A 23,266-nucleotide genomic window follows, 5' to 3' on the forward strand; every position below is an offset into this window, starting at 1 on the left:
TTCTTGTTTGTAAGTTCAAATTCAGCCTTCCGGTGGTCTGACCTGATATGTCAGAGTTAAGTGGATTAGCCAGGCTGCTTTGAAGAGGTGATAAGGAACCCCTAGGGTTGACCACTCTGCAGGAAGAGCAGTGTGCTGGTCTATAGGAATGCCAGGCCAGGGGGTGGAGTCGTAAACCATGCTCTTCAAAGGCAGAGGGGAGGCCTGGGTTTCAGTTTCATTCTTACACTCTTGACCCAGAGTCAGTTAAGGAAGGTATGTGCAGATGGTAGGGGGAGAGGCCATGGAAATAAGCCATCCCAGGGGGTGTGTTTAGCCAGCTCTTTCCTCCTTGCTGGAAAATCAGCCATTATGGATTTGGAAGATTTGATGCACTCTGGGACAAAATAATGCCACACTCTACAGGATGTGGTCATAACTATGAGGAGTTACCCTGCTCTCATTGGTCAGAATTGACCTGTGGCTTGACCCAGAGAATTTTGAATATTATCTGAGAGGGGCAGAGCCCTCCAGATCTGCTGCTTGAAACTTACTGAAGCAAGAAGTGCCCTGCTGAGAAGTTTTGCTGTGCAAAGATTTCTAAGGCCTGACCTCTGAAGACTGCACCAACTGAAACTACAGCCCTGTGAACTACCTTGCTGCAAAAGGACTAAATAGTGGACTCCCTGCAAGTTACAGGTTAACAGAGCTCACCTGGTCATCCCCACAAAGAATCCCCAGCCTGGAGTACCAATGGAGTTGTAAGCCTGGAGTACCAATGGATTTGTAAGGGTTTTGTTCAAGTGGATGGCGGAATTGAAGTTTCACACTTTCAAGGACCCTCTTGGAGATTCCAGAACCTTGGATTGTGTGTTGGATACTTTGGGACCGGCAAGCAGAACTTCAGGAAGGTGTTCTAACTGGACCCGCCTGCTGGTGAAATTCTCCAGAACAATTTTAAAGGTGTCCTTGTCAGAGAAAACAAAATGACTAAAAGGGGCACTGTTGGTTTCTAAGCACTAGAAAGTGACTAATCTTTAAAGATTCATATCTCTGGTTCCCTACAGTGAATTATTTTTGTTTTGGTGTCATTTAAAACATAAAAATATTACCTATTTTTTTTTTAATTGGTGTTGGATTTTTATTGTGTGTTGTGTCTTAGCTATTTACTGAAATGATGTTTTTAAATGCTTTACATACCTGTCTTGGAAGTTAAGCCTGTCTGCTCCCAGCCACGTTACCAAGGGTTGAGCATAGTAATAATTTTCTAAGACCTATGCTGGGTCCGACCATATATTAGTGGCCTTATTGCCAGTGGCAGACCTACATTTGCCCCTACCAATAACCCACTTTCCAACATTTGGTGCTCAGCGGTGTGGATGAGGACTTGCATTTAAAGCGTACACCTTTCAGTAAAGTGAATTAAGATTGTAAAAATCCTGTAAATTGCCTTAGAACAAAACGTTTGAGCTTGATTTTTGGAGTTTGGACTAAACTGTTTTTAATCCATTGTTTTGATTTTTCCAAATTGTTCTAAGTCTGTTGTGCCTAGTTATTGTGACCCAAAACTAGGGAACCATGGAGCTGGACCTGGCTAAACTGTCCCAGTTCGCAGTGGGTGATCTTAGGGTACAGTGTAGGCTTAGGGGGCTGCCTGCTTCCAACAAGATTAAGAAGACAGCGTTGCTTAAGTCCCTAACGGCCTGGGCTGGGGTAGCTGAGGAGACGCAAGGGGGGATGGAGAGTGAGCCCCCCAACCTCACCCCAGAGGGAGGTGAGGATGATGCCTCTTCTATTTTTTCTAGTGTTAGCCGTATGATTCCAGGTGGGGGGAGGGGGAAGAGTCCCTTACTCAGGGAGCACCACTGTCCCTTGCAAAGAGATAGTTTAAGGCTCAATTAGCCTTTGATAGCTTTGGAGCAGAGGAAACTGAAATTGGCTGAGAAGAGATGGGAGAGGGAGGAGGCGTTGAAAAGAAATGGTGGCAGTGAAAATGATGAAGATTTTGAAATGTCCACGGGTGGTGCATTTGATCCTAAACTTCCCAAGGGTATAGTGCCCAAGTACACTGAGGGGGGTGACATTGACAAGTGGCTAGCAGCTTTTGGGAGGGCCCTTAAAATGAGTAGGGTCCACTCTAGGTATTGGGGTGCACTCCTGTGGGAGTTGATTCCAGTAGCTGGGAGGGATAGGCTCCTGACCCTGAAGGGAGAGGATGCAGAATCATACCAGCAGATGAAGGCATGCTTAGTCAAGAGATTTGGTCTGACTCCAGAGCAGTACAGGGTGAAGTTTAGAGGCACCCAGAAATTGAGTTCAAAGTCTTGGGTAGACTTTGTGGACATTTCAGTGAAGACACTGGAAGGCTGGATAGTTGGTAACACAGTTGACTCATATGAGGGACTGTATAATTTGTTTTTGAAAGAACATATTTGGACTCATTGTGCAGAAGAGAAGTTGCGCCAGTATCTAGTGGACTCTAAGTTGACAGACCCCAGAGAGCTGGGAGAAGCAGCTGATGAGTGGGTGAGAACCCGGGCACTTAGTAGCCTTGATAGTGAGTCCTGCTTTTTGCAGGGCTTCCAAAACTTTCCTCAGGTGGATCAGGTAATCTTCCCAGGTGGAGCTAAAGACAGCAATATCATCTAGATATGCTGCACTAAAGCTATCCAGGCCTGAGAGGACTTGGTTCACCAACCTTTGAAAAGTGGCAGGTGCATTCTTCAAACCAAAGGGAATCACAATAAATTGATAATGCCCACCAGGGGTAGAAAATGCAGTTTTGGCTTTTGCAGATTCAGCTAACCTTATCTGCCAGTAGCCAGCTGTCAGATCACATGTGCTCAGATATTTGGCTGAGGCCAACTTATCTATGAGCTCATCTGCTCTGGGAATGGGATGTGCATCAGTCCTAGTGACTGCATTGAGTCCTCTGTAGTCTACAGAGAACCTCATCTCTCTCTTACCGTCTTGGGTGTGAGGTTTTGGTACAAGGACTACTGGGCTAGCCCAAGGGCTATCTGAGGGCTCAATGACTCCCAATTCCAACATCTTTTGGACTTCTGTCCTTATGCAGTCCCTGACATGGTCAGGTTGCCTGTAGATCTTATTCTTCACAGGCAGACTGTCCCCAGTGTCCACTTCATGAGTGCACCAGGTGGTCTGACTTGGAGTCAGTGAAAACATATGCCTGAATGACTGTAGAACTTGCCTGCAGTCAGACTGTTGCTGGGCAGTGAGGCTGCCTGCCAAGGCTACACTATCTACTGACCCATCATCAGGGTTGTGAGAGAGCAGGTCTGGGAGAGGGTCACTCTCCTCTTCCTGTCCCTCATCTGTTGCCATGAGCAAGCCCATGTCAGCCCTGTCCACCTATGGTTTCAGTCTGTTTACATGAAGTACCCTGAGGGGACTTCTGGGAGTGCCAAGGTCCAAGTAGGTGACCTCTCCCTACTTTTCCAAAATGGTATGGGGTCCACTCCATTCGTCTTGGAGGGCTGCTGGGGCCACTGGCTCCAACACCCATATCTTCTGTCCTGGCTGGTACACCACCAGTACAGCCTTTTGGTCATGCCAGGCTTTTTGCAGTTCCTGGCTTGCCTCAAGGTTTTTTGTCGCCTTCTTCATGTACACAGCCATCCGGGAGCGGAGACCAAGTACATAGTCCACAATATCCTGTTTAGGGGGTATGAGAGGTAACTCCCATCCCTCCTTCACTAGACAGAGTGGCCCTCTAACAGGGTGACCAAACAAAAGTTCAAAAGGGCTATAACCAACCCCCTTCTGTGGCACCTCCCTGTATGCAAAGAGAAGACAGGGCAGAAGAACATCCCATTTTCGCCTAAGCTTTTCTGGGAGCCCTTTGATCATACCCTTGAGGGTCTTGTTGAATCTCTCAACAAGCCCACTGCATTGAGGATGATAAGGGATGGTGAACCTGTAGTTGACACCACACTTCTTTCACATTGCTTTGAGGTAACTACTCATAAAGTTTGTACCTCGGTCAGATAAGACCTCCTTAGGGAAACCCACCCTGGAAAAGATTCCCAGGAGGGCCCTTGCCACCACAGGTGCTGTGATGGTCCTAAGGAGAATAGCTTCTGGGTATCTGGTGGCATGATCCACTACCACCAGAATAAACCTGTGCCCAGATGCTGTTGGTGGGTCAAGGGGACCAACTATGTCAATCCCTACCCGTTCAAAGGGAACCCCCACCGCAGGTAGTGGTATCAGGGGGGCCTTTGTGGATTTACCTGCCTTGCCACTGGCCTGGCAGGTAATGCAAGAGCTACAGAAACTCTTACAGTCCTCACTCATTTGAGGCCAATGAAAGTGAGGGACAATTCTGCCCTAAGTCTTATTTTGGCCTAGGTGTCCTGCCAAGGGAATATCATAGGCCAGTGTGAGTAGGAAACCCCTGAACTTCTGAGGTATGACCAACCTCATGGCTGCACTAGGCTTGGGGTCTCGACCCTCAGAGTACAGGAGTCCATCATCCCAATATATCTTATGGGTTCCACTAGCATTCCCGGCAGCCTCAGCAGCAGCTTGCTGTCTGAAGGGTTCAAGAGTGGGGCAGCTCTGCTGCTCCAGGCGCAAGTCTGCCCTAGAAGGTCCCCCTGTCCCCAAGAACTCAACCTGATCAGGTTCAAGCTCATCTGGGACAGTTCCTTCTTCAGGTGTCAGATCCTCTTCTGCTAAAAGAGTCTCTTCAGACTGATCCTGGGGGGAAGGCACTGCCTTACCCCTGCTACTCCTCCTCTTGGAAGGTCCTTGGTCCATTTTTCCAGGATCCAAGGCCTGTTCAGTTTGTGTCAGCTTTGCTTTTGACCTTGTCAGGGCAAACACTTCTGCTAGGATACCCAGCATCGCTGTATGGGTAGTTAGCTCCACCTCAGCCCATGCTGAGGTCTCCAAATCATTCCCTAGCAAGCATTCTACTGGTAGGTCTGCACTCACCACAACCTTCTTTAGGCCAGTTACCCCTCCCCAAGAGAAGTTAACAACTGCCAGAGCATGGTTAGTACTGACATTGCTTGCATTGGTCACCTGGTAAGTTTCTCCAAGTATGATCTGGCTAGGGTCCACAAGGTCCTTAGTCACCATGGTGACACTTGCCCCTGTGTCCCTGTAAGCTAGAGACTCCCTTCCATTTATTCTAGGCTATTGCTTGTATTTGCCCAGACCACTGGGACTCACAAATAGGGACAGGTCCCCATCACAAACTAATACAGCCTGAGTAGGCATTCTGACTAGGCCAGATTCCTCTCCAGATCCCAGGGTCAACCCTACTATCCCCTTGTTCTGTGTACCACCACCTATAGCTGGACTAGGGGGGGTCAGATGCCTTAGGGGCGGGCGTTGTGGTACTTGTGGAGTCTTTGGCCTTGTTGCAGTCTGAAGTCCAATGGGTTTTCTGTTTACAGATTTTACACCATGGCTTCCTTGGCTACTTTGCTTTGTTGGATTGGGAATTATCAGATGCTGATTTTTGGGAGCCGGTTGAAGACTGCTGGTCTTTTCCCTTTTCCCCACCCTTCTCTGAGTTTTTGGCATCTTCCTTTTTAGTTGCACCCCCCAAGGGCTGGACCTTTTGCTTGATCCTGGTTCTGACCCATTTGTCTGCCTTCTTTCCCAATTCTTGGGGAGAGGTCAGATCTGAGTCCACCAGGTGTTGATGCAAGAGCTGATTCTGACAATTGTTAAGGATATGCTCCCTCATAACGAGATTGTACAATCCTTGGTAATCATTTACTTTGCTGCCAGTTAACCAACCTTCCAGAGCCTTAGTAGCACAATCTACAAAGTCTACCCAATCTTGATTCTGTGCTTTTTGGGTATCTCTGAAATTTAACCTGTATTGATCAGTGGTTAGGCCAAACCCATCTATTAAAGCAACTCTCAAGATATAATAATCATCTGCATCCTCTTCTCTGACAGAGAGGAGCTTGTCTCTTCCTTTGTCTGCAAAGGAGAGCCATGAGATTGCTGCCCACTGCTCTACTGGGACCCTCTGAACTTTACAGGCCCTCTCAAGTGCAGTGATCCATTTATGGATGTCATCCCCTGACTGATAGGGGGGCACAATCTTATGCAGGTTCCTATTGTCAGGAGCTTTCTCTCTAACTCTATGGGTATTATTACTGCCACCAGAGTTCTCTAGACCCCATTTTCTTGAAGCTTTCTGAAGCTCCAGGGACTCCCTGTCTAATGCTAACTGTTCTCTCCTGAGCTGAAGCTTGGCTTGCTCAAACTGGATCAGTCTGCATTTCCTCTCCTTGGAGGATTCTCTTCTCTGAGAAGAGGCAGAGGTTCTTTTGGATCTCTCAGAATGGTTAGACCCCCTCTGAGGGGGATCTGTTCCTTCTGTTTGGATCCACCACTCTCCCATTAGGGATGGAGGGAGTGCCTCTGAGGCTATCACCTCCATGTTGTGAGTGGTCTGATTCATCCAGGTCAAGTTCAACTTCCTCTTCCTGGTCCTCATCAGAGTCCACCACTAGGGTGTCCTCTTCAGCAGGATGCCCACCCAACCTGTCTACCCCCTCAGACACTAAAGTCTGCTTGAAGTCTGCAATGAGCAGGATTTCCCTGAGATGTTGAGTGTTGGCACCTTTGTTTGTCTTCAGTTGCCTAGTAGTGCACATCTCCCTAAGCTCTGCAAAAGAGAGGTTGTCATACTTGTTGACTGGGACCCTTGAGGGTCCTTTCAGGGCCTTATGGGCTCCTGATCCTGAAGATATTTCTAGTGTAGTGGCACTGGTGTATCTACCTACACTAGGTGTGGCCTACTGAACCCTTTCATGAGTTGTAGTCAAGGTGTGCTAAGCCCTCTACACACAACTCCTAAGTTCAGTAGAACTTATTGTATTCTAAGCTTAAATTTATATGTACCTTTAGTACCAAGTGGCTTTCACTTTAGAAATTCAATTTGTTATCTGGTAAAACAATGGCAAGCTTGAATCCCACCGCTGCACACCAATGTGAGAAGTTGGCCTGGCATATGCTGTCCTCTAGTTATAGGGGACACCTTGTACCAGTCCAATTCGACTCTTATGGGGATAGGTTAAAGACAACCTTTAAAGAAAGCTATCCTAGTGGTAGCTGTGGAGAGCAGCCTTCAGGCTAAGTCTTGAAGGAGTGTTAAGCTTATTGTTTTACCATAGATAACCTCTTGAATAACCAAATGAAAGAGTAGTCCACACAGGTATATATATAAAATATATGTATTTATTCTAGGAATAACCCCACTAGTCTCCTTATGAGGCTAGAGGTGAAGATACAATTCAAACAAGCATTGATAGTTACAATAAATAGCACTGGAATCATAGGGCGCAGGGGGGGACCAAACCATATATCAAAAAAGTGGTATAAGAACCACGACAATTCTACAGACAATGCCTAGGGCATTTAGGGTCGCTGGCCCCTTGTGAAACCACCCAAGGTAGTGAGGAAGGCGACCCACGGGAGACGCGTGCAGTGGCTAAAGCTACTGTCGGGATCTCTATTAAAGCCTATGGAGAATGTCGCTGTTGAATTTTACAAGATTAAAAACACTTCTAGCAGGAGTTCAAGTTCAATACTTTAGAGTTAAGCTTTTGAAGGGCCCACACCCACGAAAGTACCGAGGTACCACTGTTACCTGCCCCAGGGAAGCCGGGTGCATAGGTCGTTTTCGAAGTCGGGTCGTGGGCTAATTTTCAATGGCAAAACGTGAAGAACTGCTGCTAGCAAGAAGCGTCATCGATGTCGTGAAGAATGAAAATGTAGATCTTGAAGAGAAGGACCTGAAAGCAGAGGGGACAGAGTCTGGGTCACGGCACAGTGACCAGGGGGCTCAAGAGAAGGAGCCCTTCAATGTCGGGTGCTTCCAGGTAGAAGAGGTGTAGCTTGGATCGTCAGCCACGGGGTCCAGGAGTCGTCAAGGAAGGCCAGCTTCTGGAGGGCGACTGTCCCAAGAAGGATGAGGGTCGCTGCGGTGTTAGTGTCCGGATTGGATCCACTAAGCCTTGGCAACAGCAACCCACGCAAGAAACACAAAACTTCTACTGGTGCAGACCCACGAGGTCTGAGTGAGGTCTCCATCGAGGAGACTGAAGAGCAGGCCTGGAGCAACCAGGGGAACTCTTGGAATCGAAGATTGACCTCCGCTAGGGCCCACCAGTCGAGAGACAAGGGACCGCGGGAGGCAGCAATTTGGCGTGCGTAAAGATATGCCCACGGGTCGCCGGAGCGGGTTAGGGTGTTTATCTCCGGCACAGATGATGCTGAGAGGTTGGCTCAATAATGGGCCAAAGCACAACTTCAACACTCGTTGGGGTCGGGTGCTGTGCAAGAGGTGGCCGGTGTCCTGGGGTTTAGGGGATCTCGGCACCCACGGGCTCCACGGTGGTGAGCTTTGCTGTGCACACTCACTGACCTCTGGGATGGTTGGAAACCCACCTCAAGGTAGGAAAGAGTCGTCGATGTCCGTAGGAGCAGCGAGGTTCCAACCGGGTCACTTGCAGTGTTTCAGGTGCCTGCCAAGCAGGGGGGTAACTCCTTTACCCCAAGGGAGATTTCTTCATTTCGCTGTGCGGCTGCAAGTCGAAGTTCAAGTCTGTGAAGTTCAAGAATAATCTGAGGCTCTGGGGACCCTGTATTCACCTTTATCCAAAGATTAGGGGAGTGTCCAGATCAGAGACCACCAATGAGAGTTCAGGCGGGAAAGGGTGGCTACACCCTCTCCCCTTTGTGTGGTTTTCCACCTGGGCAGGGGACAGGATGCCCCTGAACCGGTTTAAGGCGGTGTATGCAGAAGTAGGCACTGGAGAAGCCTACGTGCAAGTCTGAAAGACATCCTATGGTGCACCCACCCAGTTCCAATCCACATAGTCTGTCTGGGGAGGTGGGAGCACCTCCCTGCAACAAGATCCCTATTGTCCAGCTGCCGTGGCTGGAGTTCTGCCCAGCAACAGGCAGCCAGAGTCGTGTGGGTGGTGGGTAGCATCCATTTTGTACTACGTGTGCACTTATAAATTGGTGTCTAAATTCTGCCACTTTTCCCATATCGCCCCTCTAGCAGGGGGGAATCATGCCCTCAGTCCCATGGCTGGATTGGGGGTATGATTCCTACATGTTTGACACCAAACGCGATATGGTTCTGTGTAGCCATTCTCAAGTTATCACGCTATCGCGATTTACTTATAATGCGGTTAAGAGTATATGGTATGGCTACACTACAAACAACCCAGCAATGGTTTTACGAAGGTTGCAGAGGGGCCCTACTCAGGTAGGGGTCCCCCCTCACACATATCTCAGCACCCTGCCTTGTAGGATTAGCAAGGCCTGCTTTAGGGGTGTCCTATGAGGATATATGTGTTGTATTAAGTGGGATGCAGGATACCTATATCCCTGTAAGGAGTGCAAGCACCACCTTACCCAGACTATAGTAGTGGTCTGGTGGTGTCATTTGGTATGGCTGTCCCAGGGGTGGCACAATAAGTGCTGCAGCCCCTGGTAGGCCTCTGAGGGACCCATGCCCTGGGTACCTAGGGTACCATCTACAAGGGGCTGTCAGGGTATCCTCAGTATCCAATTGGAAGGTACCTAGGGTACTCACATCAGTTTAGAGAAGAAGCAGATAGGCTGGGGTCCTGGATAGCAGGGCCACAGGCTGGCTAGTGTCATAAAACAGTCAAAACATCAGTAAAAAGTTGGGGGCAACTATGCAGTCGATGCCACTCTCCTACAACAATTGATGATTTACATCCATGATTGCTCAATTAACGATTTTTCCATAAATGTGTTCACTAAAATGCTTTATGAAAAATATATGTCAATTCTATGGATGCGAGAGTTTGTTATGTGTGCATGCAACTACCTACTTCTGTGTCCGAAGGGGTGACATACCATCACCTTCCTTTAACATATGGTATATCTTGTAGTGTACTAACAGGTTTATTTTATGGTAAAGGACAATTTCAATATTATTATTCCAATAACTAATTGATTTTCTCAGCAGTCCCGTTAAAGAAAAATGTTAATATAATACCGGATGCACAAGATGCTGAGATAATGGGAGAATTCTTTCATCCTACATCACCTATAGTACTGTATATGCACACTGTCATAATTTAACCTGTGCTTGCAGGGTGTAGAAGAAGAATTTGTAACTTCAGTAAAAGATTGTAGGGAGGGGGAAAAAATAAATCTGAAAAACAAATGGAAACACCAGCATTGGCTCATAGGGAGGGTGATTATAAAAAGGAGATTCATATGCTGCAATGACTCTAGATTGGCAACATAGAACGTTTTGGATACCAATACGCAAAAGAGAGCATATTAATAAATTAATTGGTTTCATTGAATGTGAACAACCTTCCTACTTATGGGAAGATGGGGACTATATTTGGTAGGATTCGATCCAGCATGTCCTGAAGTGTATTTTGTATGTTGGTAAAATGTTATTACAAATTGCCCAAGCATTGGTACGGGTGTTACTACATGGAAATAGTTTTTCTAAAAATGTATCATGTTGATAAAAACAATGAAATCAATTAAAGAAAACTAGCACGCTTTAGAAGAGGATAAAGTGCTGCTGAAATTATTGGGGAAATTTTGGAGCCTAAGTTGGGGTACTATTGAATACACACAAAATTCGAAAACTTTCAACAGTATTAGATCAATTGTCAAAAGATACTGCTGGTGGATTTTTTGTAAATTATACGGAAATGGTTGCTTTTAAGTCTATGGTTTTGCAAAATCGACTTGCTTTAGATGTACTCTTAGCAAAAGAAGGCGGAGTCTGTCGCATGCTGAAAGTCCAACAATGTTGAACTTACATCCCGGAAAAAAGTAAAGATTTGAAGAGATATATAAGCAATATTACTAATTTAGGAAAAGAACTAACAGAACTAAAAGCAGATTTTGCCTGGGAGAAAATTGGGAAAGGGGTTCTTTTGTGGGAAATTGGTTTGCAGCACTGGGAAAATGTTTAGTAGGGAAAATACTAACTCCATTAATAACAATTACTATTGGCTTACTAATAATAATACTAAAGTATCGATATTGTAAAAACAAGAGGAGTTCTAAAGAAACTAAAGGACAAAAAAGGAATAGAGCAGAAATTGAACTGGAAGATAGAAAGAGTGGTTTTTATGATGAGAAGAACAATTTGGAGCAAATGAGATTGAAACAACTGAAGACAACTGCATTCTAAGGTGACATCAGAATAAGGTAAAAGATAAGATATGATTGTGTGGTGGCTTGATCCGCCATCAACGGAGGAACTGATGGAGCGTAAATGCTTGATGACGGTTGCCTCAATCAATTCTCACCATCAAATGAGATTTACAACAATAATTTTTGATAATGTGAAAATGGTTGAAAACGAAAAACATGAGATTTTCTACTGCATCGTAAAATCATGCAGAGATGGTTTGAAATTTGAAAATCGTAAATAAAGAGAGAAAAAGTTATTTGCTTATGTAATGTAATCATGTGCTTAAGAATCTAAACATAGTTAACTCAGAAAATGTGCTGTTGATGACTTCTAAATGCGACAAATGAAATTAATGCTTACCTAATGAACACCGAGAACGGTTAAAATGTCTGATATATGAATACTTGATAACATGAAGTTTCGCAGTTTTTACTTTGGCATTATGTGATGCAAACGTGTATAACAGAAAGTGACACACATATTAATTTGTCTGAAAATGAATAACATGCAAAAAAAAAATTGTAGTAGTAGTACCTAATATTGACATGTAACTTTAAAGGAAGAATAATGAGTGAATTAACTAAGAAAACTGAATTACTCATATTAATGTATGTTTTATATTAATCATAACGTGATAATGATTCAGCAAGTTTTCATGTAGGCCTCAAATACTTATTTTCCTCGCTCGAAAAGCAGAATCGAGCTGACATAGTCATTTTAGACTCAGTGAGAACTTTTCATAAAGTTTCTTTCTTATGCTCGCAAACAAAGGACTCCCTTTTGATTCAGCAACACTTTTGACAGAAATGTATTGATACAATTGCAAACCCAGAGAGAGCGTCTGGGAACGGACAGACAGTGAACAAAGTGAATTTTCTTACTTCTGAGGAAAAAATGGAAATATAAAGCTATTTAATTTGATGATTTTGCAAGATGGATTACTTAATGCTTCCGGATTTCTTAGTAAGGTGTTGATCACACCACGAGCAGCCCACTGTGGACAACCAATGGAAACCATATAGAGTGATTTAAAACCTATTTTGTGGGCGTAAACTGAGAACTTTTGGAAGTATAATTATTGTTATAGGGGTATTTGTAAAGCACACCGCTACTCCTGAGAGTGTCCCGGCGCAAACTTAACCCTATTGACAGAACGGTCTGGAGGAACTACGGGCGACTCCCTTCTTATTGAAACAACCAGGTTTTTAACTTTCTTCTGAAACTAAGTAGAACATGTTCCTGTCTCAGGAGAAGCGGCAGGCTATTCCACAGCTTGGTGGCTGTCACCTGGAACGAGCGTTCCCCCAACCGAGAGCATGCAAACTTTGGCACGACCGACAGCTTCTGAGTTGAGGACCGCAGGGTTCTGATAGGAGTATATGGCTGGATCCTCTTCCTAATGTAGGGGGCTCCAACATTATGAAAGGCTTTGAAGACTTGTTCCTGGGCCTTAAAAGTCACTCTTTTCCGCACCGGGAGCCAGTGCAGCGACTTCAAGAGAGTTGAGTATAAAGGGGGTAACACATAAATACTACCTGACCTGGGTCAATGAGTACAGTATATAACATAAGGTGATGGTAGCGTACTTATTTAAAGCAAAGAGAGTTAATAGTAGCAAAACGCAAAACTTAATTCGTTCTGGTATAATTTATTTAATTTAGAAAAGAGGGAAGGAATCCCAAATGCGATTGAATTCAAAGCATTAACATTTAAAGGCAACGTTGTTGCTCAATATAATTTTAATACAGTATATTACAGTGCTCTTAGTGTGGAAGTGGAAAAACGAGAGAGGTAGGGGTTCAGTGGTAACGTGAAGGTAAGGGACAGGGAAAAGGTAATAGTGACATAAGTGCATCAACATTTCATGGTGTGATTCTTTTCCAGCCTCAGTGAGGTCAAATGTTCCAGATAATACACATAACTCAATTGGACAATTAATTATTCATAAATAATGTCGCCGGAGTTTGTGTGGTATGTGTTGTCGACGTTTCGACCCCTATTGGCAGGACTTGTTGTAGTCCTTGTAGTGGGGTCATTTTCAGGACTGGGAAGAGCACCTGAGAAAGAATTGGAGAATGTGGGTGTGAGGACAATCAGTCTGTAATGGTGTTTGCTACTAGGTAAAAAGGTTTGGAAAATACCTACTATGTTTGGAACGACGGGAAACCTCCGCCTGTGTATAAGAGATGTGGGCTTGATGAAGTTCCTACAGGAAAAGGGGAGAGGGAAAGGGGTCACATATCTGCTGGTCAAATAATCCCGGCAACAAGAGCATTAGTGTCAGTGGTGGGCATGAGATTACTTACTCATGTCCTAGGGATGCAGCATGAATGGCTTGCAAACGTGGGAACAAATCGCAATAATTCTAAAACGGTAAAAGAGAACGGAAGGTTCTCATTAGTCATAGTCAAGAATGGAAACAAAGGTAATCAAACATGCGGACAATTACAAGTGAACTTAGAGCGACGATGTAAATCACTGTAACTGGTCAGGGCAATCTGCCAGTGCAGGTACGCGCAAAGAATGAGTAAAAATCGCAGCATGCTTGAACCACTTGATGACCGTGCCCCCGATACCACAGTCCTGAAGCCTGTGCAAGAGTCGGTCATAGGGCACAGTATCGAAAGCTGCCGAAAGGTCCATCAGTATCAGTACTGCTTTCCCACCGCGATCCAGAGTAGTTTTAATAGTGTCAGAGACTTCCAGTAACTCCATCTGTGTGCTATAATTAGATCTGAACCCAGATTGGCTGGGGTGCAGTGCATGAGTAGTCTCAATTAAGTGAGTAAACACAGTGTTCACATACTTCTCCAAAGCCTTGGAGAAGAATGGCAGCAACGTTATCGGCCTATAGTTACTAACTATAGAGGGGTCTGCCGAAGGTTTTTGAGAAGTGGGAAGATGCGACCATGTTTCCAACATACAGGCATCAGGCCCTCAGAAAGAGGCAAGTTCAAGACCAGGTTCACTGCTGGAATGATCACGTCCGCAATAGAGGCAAGCACTCTGGTCGGGTAAGGATTCAAAGGGGAGCACGATTTCAGTGCTTGCATTATTTTAAGAGACGTAGTCGTGGAGATGGGGGGGAACTCCACGAGAATCTTATCTGAGTTGGAATGGGGGGGCAAGGGTGGGGCTAAGATGCCATCGCCAACTTGAGGTCCAGTTCCGAAAGCATCCTGAATATTTTTAATTTTATTATAAAAATATCGTGCCTAATGGCATGTCCATTCATCTGTGGGAGCGAAATTTGCCCCCTTGGAGGAGGAGTCAGGGGCTGGTTGTATTTTTAGGTCTCGCCTGACCCAGCGCATGCGCTGGTTCGGCGAGACTTATTGAGAGGGCTCCAAAAAGTGCTACCAGGCCAGCCTAGAGCTACAGTGCATGTGCGCGGGCGCGCTTTACCGCGATTACTTTCACTTTCGCGGCCGCTTTGATGTTTGATTGCGATCACTTTCGTGGCCGCACGGCCGCTTGGCATAGCCAATAGGTCTCACTTTTGGGACCTTATAAGTATTTAGTTATGCAACTGTTGCATGGCTAAACACTTATAAGGTCCCAAAGGCGAGACCTATTGGCTATGCCAATGCTTGTTTTTATTTTCCTGCCTTGTATGCTGTTGGACTGAACTCTGATTTTCCTTTCTATGCTAAACCCATTTGAACTCAACTTTCTGAACTGACTCAAACCTGTACTTTGCTGGCTGGTAAAGTGTGCAGGTATAACTCTTCGGCTGTAGAGTTAATGGACTCTTTCCTGTGACTCATTGTGCTTGAACTCTGCAAATTTGGTTTGTATAACCTAAACGCTGAAACTTGATTCTTACCATTTTCTCTCTCACTTCCTTTCCTAGGTAACCAACAAATGTTTATCTTGTTGAATATGTGCGACACTGTGTGACTAATTGTACTAAATAATTTATATTAAATGTGATAATAAAATGTGATTTATGTTCCTGTCCATTCAAATTGAGGCTTAGATAAACGGTTTATATGAACAAACTTAACTTATACGAGTCATTTTTGATGTGAACCATCTTGTTGAAAGACTTATTATTAATGGTGTCTAAAGCAAGGGTTGCTCGTTGTTGGCATGTAATTGGTATTTTCTTATTCCAGGTCCTCATAAGGAATTTCCTCATGTGCTCTAAATATCCAAGTCCCTGTTAGCTCATATAAAATATCCATTAGAGGTCCAATGGCAGTTTAGTGATATGTTATGGGCTCAAAGAGGAAATAGTTGTGTTGAAATATATGTGATGTGAGTAAAAGAAACATTTTGGCCAGCTTTCCGCTGCATCACTATTATTGCTTATGAAGGGGACAGGAAGAAATCACAACCAAACCAAGCACTCAAATTGTAGACAGCAACAATGTTACAATATCAGCTTAACACTCTGTAACAGCAACTCTGAAAAGGAGACACGAAATAGGTCACCATCTAACTGGGCTCCTGAACAGCATGCCAAAGACATAGTTGCCAACTGTCGCGTTTTTGCAGGGACAGTCCCGGCAAGTCGGAGACTGTCCCGGGTAATATTGTTGCAGAAACTGTTCCTCTTTTTTACACACAGGTATGCAAACAAGAACTTTCTATCTGTAGCAGCCGGGTGCTGCAAAGTGTCCCGGAAGATTTTCTTCAAATGTTGTCAACTATGAAAAGAAGTTACCATAAATTTAACAGACCAATGGATAAAGCCAACAAAGGCCAGGGTAGAGCTAAACAGATGATTCTCAGAAAGTCTTCTCTCTAGCCTTTAAGGCAGATGTTCTACAGAAGACAAAAGGCAATTTTAAAAGTAAACAAAAGCAGCCAGGCCTGAGAAACTTTGGCCCACTACTCTGATTCTAAAGCGCCCTATGTTCTACCCTGATAAGAATGCATGTACAACTCTGGTCTTACCCTCTCTTTATCATGCTCTGCATCTTACCTCTACACATCCTGTCACTGTATGGCAACTTGATAGTCATGTGAAGACCTTCAGTAGCAGATTGCATATAATCTGACTGAATCTAAAACGCTAATATATACAGTATATAGAGCAAATGTATCCAATAAAATTTAAATCCATTGCTGTACAGTCTCGTGATTTCTGGGTATTCAGTTTTCACCCTACTTATTTGTTTTATAAAGTACGCTTGGCCTTTATTAGATCGAGCCTAGTGCAGCGCGCATGCGCTGCTCTAGGAGACTACCTTTATGAATCGGTCAGCTCTTTTCAAGCACTCGTGCTTGTGCTGGTATCCACCTTGCGGGAGCGAGCAGCGGCGCGCAGGGGCCATCTGTTTGCAATTAGCGTGGCCGCGCGCGCTAGTTTACATGTGCCTGCTCGCGCTGGCTTTCACTTTCTTGCCGGCTGTTATTCAAGGCACTGGAACATGCCCGGTTGCCTCACTGGAAGGCGGAGGCTCTTTACTAATCCCCCTTGCAGGTTCCACGCTTCCACATAACTCATAGTAATTGTGAAAAAGCAAAGTGTGGACGGATGGTGAGACGGGTGTTGCGACGTGCTTGTTATTTCATATTTTAAATGGAAGTACTGTTTTGTGATTCAGCTCGAGTTACCTGATTGATGCTGTGGCTCGTGCCCTTCGTTTAAAACGTGCGGCTTGTGCGCTCATAAAACCTGAAGTTGGCTTGATGGATACATTGCATTATCGAAGACTGCAATGTGACAGCTGTGCACAGCGCGTGCCGCGAGGACCAGCGCACGTGCGTTCCACATTTGCCAAATAACACAGCCCTGATGCACCCCCTCACAATGCACACTTGTGTAACCTCATGTGAGGGCTGGCTTTGCATTAGCGCCCGCGTGCATCACGACCGCTGTGTGCTTGCAGATATCACTCTCTGGTCGGGCTGGATCTAGTTAGACTTTTCCCGCAAAGACCCTCCCCAAGTCATTAATATTCTCCTCACCTCCCTTAAAGGCGAGAACTGACAGACAGGAAGAGGGGGGCAAAGTTTCCTTTATAATGTGCGTAAGACGTTTAGCCAGGGCGGAGGGAATGTGACCGGGAATGTAAGAGAGGCATGTCACTGCAGCCCACTTAAAAATAATTTAACACGCGGCAGAAAACACAGCCTGAACCTCCTTAGTGACCAAGTGGTAAAAACATTTGTTTCAAATGAGTCTCTACATCGCAAAGCTGCGTGACGATTAACCTGCTGTGACCTTGCAGAAGGTCCATGCCCACTGCCAGGGACGAGCCTTGGAGTCAGGCGTGGTCCCCAGAGCGAGCGCTTCAGAGGGGCTGCAGCAGGAAGATGGTACATGAAATTAAAAGCCGCATGCGAAAGGCATGAGCAGACCTTGCGGCTCACAATCCAGAGGCAGACAGCCGTTCACTCACCTGAATTTACACAACGGAAGCAATGCACGGAAGTAAATTGTGTATATATCATGTGTATGGAGCGATGCTTGGGGCAAGCTACTGTGGTAATAACTTTTTAAACCCATTTGCCACGGGATTAATATTATATCTGTGCATTATTTGTCCTACTTTCTGAGAATAGCTTTATCATTGTGAATGTGTGATTTAGGCCCATTGGAATTGTAAAAAGGAGCATATTGCGCTGCATCACAATCAGGACCTTAGACATCATTCAGTTTTGGAAACATGTTCACAAATTAATGGATTTGCCGCTCCTTCTAAACAACATACCACCTGCACCTACACAACAAAAGATTTGAATCATTGATCCACATTTGGAAGTGAGCACACTCCCAAGTGCAATGAAATAATAAAAGTTCAAGTGTATCTTTAAAAGTCCTCCTGTATTTTTTCCACTATTCGACAAATCAAGCATTAACAGTCAACAAGTTTCATTCTTTGAAGTAATGGAATCACTTCAGGGCAGAAAAATTAGTATAATTTTCAAAGTGTAGTCAGCTATCCCTTATGTAATTTTACTTTCACAACAGTATTGATGACCAGTCCCATGGTAATGGCATTGTGTCAGTTACATCTCAATCAATCTCTAATGTATCTTTCACCGGTGTTTGTGGTCCCGCTTGTTGAACTGTAGGCTTCTGCATCAATTAAAGTATACCATAGGTGATAAAGATAGGGGAGAAGTACAGACCAAGTCATGGCTGACAGGGACTGTTAAATCCAAGAAACAGAAAGTTTCAAACTTTACACTAATTTAGCACTAACCTGGCTGGTCTACACACCAAAAATGAAAGGAGACAACTACTGAACTCTAAAACGGATATCATTTGTCTTCAGGAAATATGAGGTACTAGAAACTTTGATTTAGATAATGTAATCAGCAGCCCTGCTACAACTAATAAACAAGCATTGGCAATGCCAATAGGTCTGGTTTATGAATGAAATTGCTTTTTTCTCACTGATGGGCATAAATGCTCAATACGTCTTCATATGTGCACCCAGTCATTCATCTTTACATTCATGCATTCATTCATTAATCCCTGACTCATCCTTCCATTCAACCTCTGACACAATCACAATAAAGCAGCACTCATTGTGCCACTCACTAAAGTAGTTTTTTTTTTTTAATGTCTCAGGCCTGCCACTGCAGCCTGTAGTGCAGTTTTATACAACCATTTCAACCAGGTTAAATAAACCTTGTACCAGGCCAAAACCTTATTTTTTTTTTTAATTATAGGTCACCCCTAAGGATGACCGAAAGGCTTCCAGAGCAAAGTGCATTCTATTTTTTTAAAAAAATGGGACATCTGTGCTTAAGTTCACATGTCCTGGCAGTTTAAAACTCCTAAAGATTTTTTCCTGTTGTAAGGCCTATCTCGCCCATTGTCTAAACACTGAGTTATCTTATTACATTTAATAAGTGATAACTTTGAATTCGGACCAGATAGAGAAATGCTGTTTACACTCAAATTAATTGTAATTCAACATCCTCTTTGATGGTAAAGTCAGATTGTAAGCTAGAATTCCGAAAATGCCACTTTTAGAAAGTTTGCATGTTTTTGTCACAACCATTTATGCCTTCTCCTAGTGTCCCGGGTCACATGTCTGTGAATAACTCTGCTGTTGGGGTTTGTATATTACTTCCAGGCAGTTGCACACATGGGGCTTAGGTGTGGACAGGATGGGACATCCTTCAGGGGTGTGGAATTTATTAAAATATCTACATGTCCATGGGGCAGGTTACTTCATAAATCTACTTGTCCTGTAACAAAATCCACTTGTCCCTTTTGTGCCATGTAATGCGGTGACACATTATGGCAGTAATACCCTTATATAAGAGCTCCGAAATAGCCTCTCTGAATATGCCAGGGCTCCTTCCATAGCAGGGTATGAATACTAGCAATTCCCTTTTGTTGCTACGTTTACGCAGATCTACATACTGGCGCTGAAGTTAAGGAACAGTTTCAGGGTTGGAATGCCCTTTTGAGTCTGTGCAAACCTACTAACTTGCATGTTTTAAGGGTTTTCACCAACTCTTCTCTAATTTTTTCCCATACTGAGAAAGGTTGGATATTTACTCCTGACAATGGCAGACATAAAACTTCTTCCTGGGTTGGGAAAAAAGTGGTTGGAGGGGGCAGTAAACTTGCAAACGCTCGGATTTTTGCATGAGCAAATCTACACATGCATATTTGCTCATGCTAAAATGCAGTTCACAAATATTTTCTAGGAGTACTATTTCTTGGTCTACTTCTGTTAAGTCTTGTGAATTCAGGAAAGTCGTATATATCTGCACTTAATGCAAGGACAGAAGTGCACTTTTGAGTCTTTAATTAATAATTGGCCCCCTAATTGGGTCTGGCGTTAACCATGACATGTTGTGTTTATTAAAATGTCTCTCTCTGTCAGTTGGCTAGCTTCACTGTGAATGACAGCATTCTGTTCTTTCACAAGGAGCAAAATTGACACACAGTCGTTTTGTTCAGTGCCAGGAACAACTGTGGCAGTGTGTGCTTTTTGAGAACGAAACAATTTTTGCTTTTGCCAATGTTTGTTAGAATGATGAGGGCCCAGCAGCACCCACACCAATAAGGTTTTACAAAAAACATGCCAAAACAAGTCACGCATTGATAAAACCAAAAGACTGACCCAACAATTTCGGACCAATTGGTTTTACCAATGCTTGTTTATTTTTATGTTTCCCATAATCTTATTAAAACTGGTTACAGTGATTTTCCATTATGAATATTTTTGGGAAATACTAGCATGCATCAACACATTTTACTAAATGATGCTGCAGAAAAACGCTACCTAAAATGTTACGGCAGTTTAGCTAAATGTTTTTGCTTTTTTTGTGAACATTTTATCTTGACAGCTAAGAGTAATCAATCTTGCTTTCAAGTGTCTCTATATATTTGCATCTAATCAGAGAGCATTCTGGGAGCATTATGCATAGCCTCATAGTGCTAAAAAATGAAAGCGTGTGCACCCATTTTTATACTTTAACCACTGTCAGTAGTAGTCTGAGCTTACAACATGTACTTAGATCGCTCACCCTAATAATAAAGGTTTTGCATTTATGAACCATAAATACAAGTTTGAACAGCGTTAAAACTGGCAGTCAAAGGGTTTGTGATGTAGGTGGTTGGGCCTACTTGTCCCAAGGACAAAATACACATGGAAACTTGTTGCCCTTGACCCCAAACAATATGTCCCGGGCGTCGGGCTATAGGAATTCCACATCCCTGCATCCTTGCAGGAGGACTGGTAGGGGCTTTAGCAAGCCCCACTTGCACTTCAAAGGCCCTTGCCTCCTGCACACACAAAGGAAACTGACACCAGCCTTTCCTGCTCTCTGTCACCCCCAGTCTGGATCCTTGGGAGGTGAAGAACTTTACAATACCAAATGTAGAACTAGGACAGGGAGTCACTCTACTCAAAGGCTGTCACCAAGTATAAATGTTGGTCCTTCAGAACCACTCATAATACTCCTGAAGCTGTGGAAGTTACAGAAGGACTGTCCTGCTGCAAGAGGACAGCCTTGCTGCTTGAAGGACATCCTTGCTATCTGAGATGGAAGACTGGAAGCACTTGTCTTCATCCTAGGCTAACCATAATAACTCCAAGGGTCAGTTGGCTGCCCCGTGTGAGCCATAGGGCTACAACAAACTTTAGAGGCCTGCCTGCAGCTGCGCAGCTGACCTCCTGCAACTGTCCCCTGCTTCGACCGCAAACTGGACCTGTCTGAGCCCTGGTGACCTCTGCTGGAGTAAGTCCCTGAACCCCAAAATGTACCTTCCAGGTCCTGGACCATTGGCAGGCATCAGAGTGTACTCCTCCACAAGAAAAGTTGAAAATGCTGAAGTTGTGACTCCTTGTCACCACAAACGGACTTATTTGTGCCAAGACTGCCGCAAACAAAGACTGCCAATGCGAAGCTCTGGTGAGACCTGTTCTTCGCATCTCCTGCGACCACCAGCAATGAATGGCAATGCAACACCTGCACTTCACGTTACAGCAATGACAGCCAGCAACAACCACCAATGTTGAAGCTACAGCAATGACCATCCACAAAACTCTACTGGATCTTCACACTACAGAAACTATCGTCCGTAAAGCTCAGCATGCTCCTCGCGGCCTTCTCCAATGCAAACAGAAAACTTCACACCAGACTTTGAAGGTACCACTTCAACTGGACGGACCTGGTCCTGGTATCTGAACAGCACTCCATCGTGGTTGGTATAAACTTGTGACTTTCCCACAGTCTAGCGTGGCCAGAGTGGTGCTTTGCACTTTCAAGCACTATTTTCACTAAAAACTTTGAAATTGACAATCTCTGTTTTTTCCGATTGGTTGTTTGACATTCTGGTATCATTTTATTTACTAAAATGTGCTCTATTTTTCTAAATTGGTTTAGTATTTTTCTTCTGTTATGTTTTCAACTTATTACTGTTTGTGTGCTGCATAAATACTTTACACATGGTCTCTAAGTTTAGCATGACTGCTTTTATGCAAAGTTACCAGAGGGTTAAGCAGAGGTTAATTTAGTGATATTTGTACTTCATCCTGACAAGGATTGTGGTTGTTGACTGAGCGGAGCTTGCACCCCCTGAACCAATAACACAATTGCTTACACAATCTATCACTATGCACTACACCACTTTTCATCCCCACTTTTTCTTAAGACTGATGTATAAAAAAGAAAGATTGTAGCATTTTTGGGTAGAAGAAAAGATGGTCTTTTTTAACTGGGTCTAGTTATTGACAAAATGGAGTGTGTAAAGACGCACTCCTATTAGGTAGAATGTTTTCATATTAACTTGATGTGCAGCCCCAAATTGTTCAACAAAGCTGGAAAGCATTGGCACACAGTAGGACTTTAAATACCTTTTTAAAATTCACTCAGGAAACAACATTTTAAGTAATTTCTCACTGTATATAAATCAAAAATTGCTTCTATGTTACTATAGAGAGTAAAATATATCCTCCATCTTGTTTGGTCCCATTTTAAACAAGCATTTGCAATGCAAACGGTCTCGCATTTACGCGCGTTTGACAATTGCTTTTATTTATGTTTTGGTTTTAAAAACATAAATAAAAGGCATTGTCATTTACAATGCAGATAGCTTAAACTCGCGTAAATGCGAGACCGTTTGCATTGCAAATGCTTGTTTAAAATGGGACCAAACAAGATGGAGGATATATTTTACTCTCTATAGTAACATAGAAGGAATTTTTGATTTATATACAGTGAGAAATTGCAAATGCTTGTTTACATTAAGCAACGAGCATCGAGAAAAAGGGATGCCACTGCCATGCAGACTGTGCATGACTGATTTTGAAAATTCCGAGCGGTGTTTAATGAGGATATCCTAAATGTACATTGCGAACCTTTTGGTATCGATGGACTCGCGATGTCTTAACCAAAATGGATGCAAAAACAACAATTGATGGACAGAATGTAGAACAATGTCATACATTAACCCCAGTACAGATGGCCTAAATCCATCGTTTTTTTGCTCACCATGCCGTTCCAGTTTGAACCCAGCCATATGCAAATCAGTCTTGACCCTGTGCCTCATGGGAACAGTCCAGCCCGAACTGCCAAGCCAGGTCCTCCCTAGACTGGAAACAAGCATCCTAGGACCGGTTTCGGGGTTTCACCCCTCTTCAGCCAGGATAGCTTGAT

General features: G+C 44.1%; 1 protein-coding gene across 3 annotated transcripts in view; it reads right to left on the minus strand.

Annotated features, from left to right (window-relative positions):
• Positions 1-23,266, minus strand: part of PIDD1 (p53-induced death domain protein 1) — a 332,716-nt gene that overhangs the window by 182,094 nt on the left and 127,356 nt on the right. The window contains exon 2 of one of the 3 annotated variants that reach the window (XM_085644876.1): positions 13,328-13,388. The exons of the other annotated variants lie outside the window; for them this stretch is intronic. The gene's annotated coding sequence lies outside the window, so the exon portion shown is untranslated. The remainder of the gene's footprint in view (positions 1-13,327; positions 13,389-23,266) is intronic. 3 annotated transcript variants of the gene reach the window in all.

The sequence above is a fragment of the Triturus cristatus genome, chromosome 3_1 (genome assembly GCF_964204655.1).
Source record: "Triturus cristatus chromosome 3_1, aTriCri1.1, whole genome shotgun sequence".
NCBI lineage: Eukaryota > Metazoa > Chordata > Amphibia > Caudata > Salamandridae > Triturus > Triturus cristatus.